This window comes from Festucalex cinctus, chromosome 12 (genome assembly GCF_051991245.1).
Source record: "Festucalex cinctus isolate MCC-2025b chromosome 12, RoL_Fcin_1.0, whole genome shotgun sequence".
NCBI classification, from domain to species: Eukaryota; Metazoa; Chordata; class Actinopteri; order Syngnathiformes; family Syngnathidae; genus Festucalex; species Festucalex cinctus.
The window spans coordinates 6680268-6688763 of NC_135422.1; the positions used below are offsets into that span (position 1 = coordinate 6680268).

General features: G+C 37.0%; 1 long non-coding RNA gene across 1 annotated transcript; it reads right to left on the reverse strand.

Annotated features, from left to right (window-relative positions):
- Nucleotides 1–2452, reverse strand: LOC144031383 (uncharacterized). Its single transcript, XR_013287518.1, has 3 exons — nucleotides 2335–2452; nucleotides 1553–1696; nucleotides 1–95 (listed from the first exon to the last, which is right to left on the reverse strand). It is a non-coding gene; the product is annotated as an uncharacterized LOC144031383 (long non-coding RNA).
- Between the last annotated feature and the right edge of the window lie 6044 nt (nucleotides 2453–8496).

Consider the following 8496-nt stretch of genomic DNA (forward strand, 5'->3'; position numbering starts at 1 on the left):
CCTCGGTGCGATTAAACGCGTCTGTGCCAATGTAGAAGAAGCGATGGATGCCTGGCACCACGAACGACAGACACGTTGGCGAAGTCGGAGGAAGCCTGTGAGATTGGACGAATGCATGCGTTCGCTCTTGTTCACATGTGTGGAAGTGACTGTTGATTAATCGTATCTTCAAGCAGTTGAGGCAAACTGGAGTACGCGACTTGGCTCCAAGCAGCAGGGGCCATGTTGATTCAGCTCAACTACTTGCTATCTGAGTGTGGTGCAATGTACTACAAAGTCATACGCAGGCGCACTCTAGTGGTACACAAAAGAATCACTCAATAAAATTCTAAACGGCACTTAAACCGAGAAAGCCGTATCTTATTAAATACAAGAAATTTTGAGCCCTTTAATTCATGAGTATAATATTTTGTCCCCATTAAAAACCCTGATGTATATCATCTGACACATGCATTGCATGGATAATCCATTAGAGGGCAGTATCACCCAGCGACCTTGCAAGATTGTCCCAATTGAGAAAGAACAGACACCTATACTTATTAATTAGGGATGTTCGATACCACTTTTTTTCAGACCGATACTCAGACCCTCAGTACTCACCGATACCGATACCAACTGCCGATACCAGTAGTACATTTTGACAAATAAAAAAAAATCACTAAACGATATTTTCAAACAAATATATTTCCTTTAATTTTGACAAAAAAAAACAGCACAGTCACTCTTCAATAGTCTTAACGCTCAAAATAAAACACAAAAATGCTCTTTTAGTTTAAAATTCACAATTTTGAAGTATTTCCAAACCGGTGACGTTTTGGTGAAAAACTGCTGCAAGCTAGCGCCACTTACAGGCAAGGAGGACTCACTTAACGTCTTCCCCCTCTGCCATCGGTCGCTTGTACTCGTCTGCGTCATGAGTACTCGAGTACTTGAAAAAAAGGCTCATATCGGCCCGATACTGATACCTGGTATCGATACTCGCCCATCCCTATTATTAATAGTGGGAAATGTTCTTTCTGATTTTTGGAAATATGTTTGATATGTCTGCTCATTATTATATTTTTGACAGTTATAAATGTAGAAATTTAAAGCATTGCGAACGGATGTATCAAATATGACACGAATCAAAAGTCATGTGGGAGTTTGTTTGTTCAAAAGGACTCATAAATACTCTATTTACAAATAATTTGAACTTTCTTTAATGTGGTTCAGGCTTTTTAGGGTTATTGTTATGTATCTTTAATTGTTATTTTTAATCCATTTGTTAAGTTCATTTCAGTTGTACTTTTAAATATAATACATCTACATTTAATCATTTATAACTGTTTTCAAACATGTAGGTACAATTTTTATTCAACTTGTGGAATACATTTTAATCATCATTATGATATGTACATATACATGTGTTTAAACATTTTTTGTTTTTTAAGAGCTGTGTTTAATCAATTTTGATTTTGATACACAATATTTATTTCATCTGCGTGTATTGTACCCCACTTTTTTTTTTAATTTGTTATTTGTTTTTTAAAATGTTGGCATCTCTGAAGCTCACCTTGAAAGCCACAGCCGGGCTTCAGCTGCTTTCTCAGTGCCGTGCGGTTGTTGTAAGCCAGCACGGCAGCATCCAAAGGCGTTTATGCCCATCCAGGGACAGAACGATGCGTGACTTGCTCTCCCATAATATTTCACCTCCGTGCTAAAAGAGGTAAAAATCTTTAATAGGGCTCAAAAGAGATGACAATGCAAACACTGAACCACTGTTTATCACTGGGGATACATTCCTGACCCACCTGCAATAAATAAATAAATATATTTTTTCTCGTTGCAACTCTCACACACTTATAACAAATTATTTGTACAACCAAAGCACATAACGTCGGCTAATGAAAGTGTGCTAGGTTAATGCTAACATAGAACAGAAAACACTACTAATGGGCTCACGGAAATTAGCATGTATGTTATTGTATTGTTTAAACAGTAAAACAATTTATACTTAAACACATTTTCTCCCTTTTTTTCTTCTTCTGATTCTGAATTATGCTGCATCTCTTAGTGCTGCCTGTCAGCATACTGCACTATAAGGCGCGTAAATTTAAATTCAGACCTGCCTTCTACCTGTTCCAGTCTGGAAAACTCCACCCATGCACACAGTTTGATAGCACTTTGCGCTATATTTGCCACGGGGCACGAAAATAGGGCCTAAAGTCTGCAATGAATATAACATGGGAAGCCGGTGTTACATCGGCGGTGTACCAAGTGTAAACCGAGCGGTCCCGAGCTTAAAAAAAATAAATAAAATGAAGCAAGAAGCTCTGAATTGTGAGACATATTTACCACGTATCGTTAATGTGTCAGGGGATGAATAAAGTACAGTATCTATCAAGCTAACTAGCTAGCTATAATAGATAGCTGATAGCTAGCTAGCTAGCTAGCTAGCTAGCTAGAAAGCGATCTCACTGCACTATACTGTCCTGAAATTCCGAGTACCCTGCTCAGGTGAGCTAAAATTGGACAAAAAGTATACTGGTTGCCAATCAATCCCAGGACATATTAAAATGTCAGTATGTTTAAACATACTAATTCACATTTTTAACAATTAAAAAAACGAACATAAATGGCATTGATGCATATTTCCATTGTGGTATTTTCATTTCTTATTCATTTTTGCTGCATTTATACTATGTTTATACAGTGCTTAACAAATGTCGATACCACTGCTTGCTTTAGAGACCAACCAACCAGTAATATAAAATGTTTTCATTCAGTTACATTTTCGTGACGATCCACACGCACACTGTTAACGCATGCTAACTCAAATGAGAGTCGCCTACATTTCCTTATTGACGTAACAACATCAATCTTATTCGAGAAGAGACACACGCAACATCAAAGTGTACTGGTCAAACCACTTCATCCCACACTATGGCACAGCGACATGTGACCCTAACATTAGAATGTGCTTATTTTTTTTATATATATATACTTAAATATTGCGGCGTGTGGCCTCTTCACTCGAGCATTTCTCTCAAAATGTTGAATTTGTACGTGTGGAGAATGTGAAACACAAGCAGGAGTGGAGATGAATTTGCTTCCTTTGGGAGGCGAATGAAAGGATGCTCATGTTCTTTAAAGTTCAATCACCAGATGACAGCCGAGATCTCCATGGCAACAATTGAGGAACATTCTTGGATGGTGATGGAAGGCCTTCTCTTTGAACGTATTAATATGTTGTTGACTGCGGTCTGCTCTATTCAGCTGTGTTTTCTTTTTATGGACTTAAATAAACAGTAAAAGTAATTTAATGTAATGGAAAGCCGGTCAAGAAAATAAAATGGTGTGTGCGTATGTGTGTGTGGAAGAGGGACTTATGCATTCAGCTGTTTCAATTCCATTGATCCAGTCATCCATTTTCTTGATTCGTCATTAGGGTTACAAATGAGCTTGTGTTTTGTTTTGTTTTTTAGCTATTTGTTAAAAGGGTAATGCCACAATTGTGCAGGTCAATACCCCATGGCATTATGGGAGCAAAAAAAAATAAATCAATGTTTTTAGCTTTTAGGCTACGTTTTTCAGTCAAACAACTTTACCAATATGTTGGAAATACTTTATCAATGGGTTTTGAACAACTTTATCAATACGTTCAGCTTCACCAATAGGAGGATCCTTTGTTGACATTTTTTAGCAAATGGCTGTGTGGCAGAAAACATGACATAGAAACACCATACACAAAGAAAGTTAGCGGGCGAAATCGTCACTATTGAAGCACTTTAACGGGCGAAGGGCGGAGGTTGTTTACGGAGAAGCATATAAAACACATTGCTTCTTGCCACACAACTTTCCCATGATGCAACGCGTGAACATAAACAAAAGGTCATACAGGATCCTCTTATATGTTTGAACGATTTGACTAAGACGTTCGAACGACTTTATCAATATGTATGAACAATTTAGCGGTACGTTTAAGTGACATAGGCCAGTCAAAACTATTTTACTCCACAGCAGTAAACAACTCAATATTTAGTAAGTTGATAAATCTATTTTAAGTACTCTTTTAACTCATTTGCTCCCAATAATGTGTAAATACGTTTTGTTTTTTTATCTTTTAAGTGTCCCAAAGACGTATTTATACGTTTTTTGTTTTTTGTTTTGTTTTGTTTTTTATGCTAGAGCATACAGAAGGCTTTGATGCAGCCTCGGAACTGCAAAGAACGGTTGCAGAAATGGTACTTATTACACAAATGGCCAGCAGGTGGCAGCAGAGCAAAGGAGATCAACCAGGGCCATGTAGAAAAAAAGCTAAATTACTTACAATTTTAAATAGATTTGTGAAAACTGATGAAACTTAGCTCTCTTCTAATGCTAATTGCTGCAAAACGGAAACAGATAGAAACATACTTTTTTTTTCCTGATGAAAGAAGAGACTTTAATCCTTCTTTTGATATGTTCCATGCTTTTATAGCAATAGAACACAATATTCTGTGGGCCTTGCAAAATCCAGTAAAACAGCCGAACGGGATTGCTTCTGTGAGAATGGCTGGGAGTGAACGAGTTAAAAAAGAAAAAAATCATTCAACCCTACTCTGCTTCAACTTTTCTCATTCAAACAGCTTAGTGGGAAGTGGGAACGATGGGCTTATATCAGTCTCTTCATTGATGTTCCTGCTCCTGCACAGCCACAAGTATTTCAATCAAACAGCCAACTGAACATGGCAGGCAATTCGTTTTTTTTTTTTTTTCTTTGCTCATCCGAAGGCACAGTGGTGTTGTAAACACATCAAGTAAAAACATCAAAAATTCTTTGCAGGTACTAGTCTTGACTTTTATCACACTTTTATGAAAATTTGCTTTTTAAACTCCTCCTCGTTGCTGTGACTGTCGATGTCGAAATTTCTTCATCTGTTGCATTTGCTCCATGTTGTACGGCGTATGAAACACTGCCTGAACCAACACAAAGCCATACATGAACCAGTTTTGCTTGTCTACCGATTTCTGTATCCAGCTAGATCACTTAAATATTTTTGCAGTGCGCCAAGAGGATGAACACCACAAGAAACTTTTCCTCAGGTTTGTAAAGAGTGTCATTCTATCAGAATGGCAATTTTGCACCACATACAGACTTCATATTTCACACCAAGCAGCGGTTTACTTGGGAAAAAAAAATGCCTCGTAATCTTTTGGCTTGTTTTCCCGCTGTCTTCTTTCCTTCTTGATGTCTGACTGACATCCTGTTCCTGCAGGGCATCCCTCAACCCCTAGTTTTCCTCCAAAACAGCCTACAACAGAATATATACAGCACATTGTCATTGTTGCAGTAAAAAGTTATCTTGAAAGCTTTTTTGTTCCTTCCTGGAGACACAAAAACACAGCCGCAGTGGGCTAAAGATTGTTGGCACGAAGCGGTGAAGTTGTAATGTCAAGAATAAACGACTACGTTTGGGATAGCGCCAAGTTTTTTGTCAAACTTTACCAAACAAATTGGTCTCAGTGTATGATTGCCTTCTTCCCATGCCAGACTCGTTCATTATTGTGGAGATTGGCGGCTGATTCCAGACCCACAAAATTGCATATCAAAACAAATACAGGCAGACCTTGGCAGATGTGATGAATGACAACTGCACCCGAGCCAGTGGCGCATGCACAGACGTGTTTTGTTTAACACTTTGGGAAAAGTCTGAAAAAAATATTATTAGAGTAGAAAGTGTGGATGCAGTTTGTTTATAAGTTTTACCATAATACAGATGATGATACAAATGCTAGAATGATACATAGAAAATTTTTAGTACAGTTAACGAAGGTTTTATAATGGCAGCACTTTAATTAACCTTGTAAAAAAAAAAAATAATAATTCTCAACATTTTTTAGGGCTAAAACAATGCAGCCTCAATGTTAGATTGCTTTTTATTATGTATTCATATTTTATTTTACTCTTTATATATTTGTATTCAGATGTTTTATTTAAGTATGTCTAACGTGGGTTCATATAAATAAACTTTTCATTGTGCTTTGCTTTTTTTTTAACAAAAAATGAAAAAACTGACAGAAAACACATAAATGTATTTCTTTATAATATAGAAATGAATATAATAAAAAAAAATATTACAATTTTAAAACTTCTTGAAATAACATACATACATTTGCCTAATATGCAAAGTAAACAACAATTCAATAAGGAAAAAAACAACTTTGACTAAAATATACCAAATAGAAATATTAGCTAGTATCTAAAAATACATGGAAAAAATGTAATAATAAACTACTAGAAAAAATACTAAGCAAATAAAATAAACCCGATAAAAATAAGAATACAATTATGTCATGAATGCAAAATTAAGCTGAACAGAAAACACAAAATAAAACATTTTTAAAAGATACCTATTTTTGTATTCATTTTTTTTCTGGTTTTACTTTGCTTTGCACATTAGCAAAATATTTTATCAAAATTTTCATATACATATTTTTGGGAGGGGGGGAATTATAAAATGATTTCCTCTCGATCTTTTGTATGTGCAATAAGCATGAAGTGTATAAATATAATGTGATGTAGATTGGTTTAAAAAAAAAAACAGATATATGCAAGTATTTTGTCCATATTTAAAATGTAATTTTTGTCATACATCCAGTAACCAAGTGCATGTGGCCATCAAGTTGCGCTGATGGAAAATTCCAGCCTCCTCCACCGTTTTAGTTGCCCATCCATGGAATAGAAAAAAAGGTTGGATGACTTTATGAAGCATGTGGCCCCATCTGCTGGTCTGCTGTGTACTGTAAGCTTTCCTAATAAAAGCCCTATCAAAACAATTAGACACATCTTTTATGGGACACATTTCAAAAACAATCCAAACGAATTTAGCATTGATAGTCATCAATGACAAAAGTCCTTCTAACAGGACAACTCGCAACATTTGCATGATGATATCACGAATGAGGGACGCGATGGGCCGCCATTGTTTGGAAAAGGTCGGAAGGAGGCCGTGCATGTGATGAGACATGATGAGAGTGCATGCAAGCCAGATGGGAGTCGGCGCAATCCACTGGCCGTCACACTGGAAGCACGCTAGAGGGACCCAGACCTCCTCTGTGGAAAAAAAATGGCAGTGAATGTGGATGTGGATGCATACACGACTAATATACAAAATGTATGTATGCTGTTCGTAGCGCATGCAAATGAGATGCTCCTGCGGAACAAGGTCAGTGAAATGAATAAAGACACAATTCAGTGCGTGGGAGTGAGCAGGTGTATGCGTGTGCATGTGTGTGTGCTAGGGGGTTAATTGGGGGCAGCTGTCACTCACAAGGGGGGGGAGACATGTTGAACAGCACTCAGCTAGTCGGCCGCCTGACATGACCTGTCCGTCAGCGAGGTTTTACGCACCGCCGACCATGTCCGTCATTCTCTATTGTGCATCAATTAAATGACACGGAAGGGAAGGGGAATGAGGGGAAGGGTAGGACTGGGGGTATCAATGTGTCACCCCAATGTTTTAGCGAAGGATTTGCCCAGTGGGGACCTTTTGGTTGATTACAGATGATTCATTTGGACAGCTACAAGTCAGGACTGAACAGGATAGATAAGACAATAAAAGAAAGTAAACAAAACAAAAATGCAAAAATGACTAGTTAAATATATAAATACAAAAATGAAACGACTTGAATGTCACATGAATTGTGGAATTGGGAACCAAATGTAGGCAAGACACGGGAGTTCAGAAAGAAAACGTACAAAAATACAAAGTAACTACAGAGAGCAGGGCTTGATTCAGATGCAATAGAAGAAAACATTTGACGGAGAAACCTTAACTGAGAAACAGAGAGAGAGAGAGAGAGAGAGAGAGAGAGAGAGAGAGAGAGAGAGAGAGAGAGAGAGAGAGAGAGAGAGAGAGAGAGAGAGAGAGCAGGGCTGGATGCATGCAAGCAACCGTGAACACATGGAAGAAAAGCTAGCATGGAAAAAACTAGGATTAGGAAACCTCGACATACTGACAAAACTGTCACTCAGAAACTCCACCTCGGGCAGCACGATTCTATACGACAGAATAAAGGCTTATATTACTAAATAAAAGTGACTAGACAAACTAAGAGTGGCTAAGACAGTACTTTAGCAACTGTATAACAACTGACAAAATCATCATCATAAATGACATAGCAATTGCATAGCAACTACAAATATCACAAAGGACATAGTATAACTGCATAGCAACTGACATCATCGACACCATAACAACACAATGACCCCATGACCCAACCCAAAACACAGTTGTAACATTTAAAACATTATGAATAAAAAAATACAGAATCACATTTAAATTAACAAAATTAAACATTAATCCATACAATTATTTTTTAAAATATATATAAATATAACATAAAAAGTAATAAGAATGTAGAAACGCTCAAACCACTGTGCAAATAATAGGAATAGTGAATACACAATTTTAATATAAAGCAAAACAGAAAATACATAACATCATGTGATTATAATATAAGATAAAAACAAGT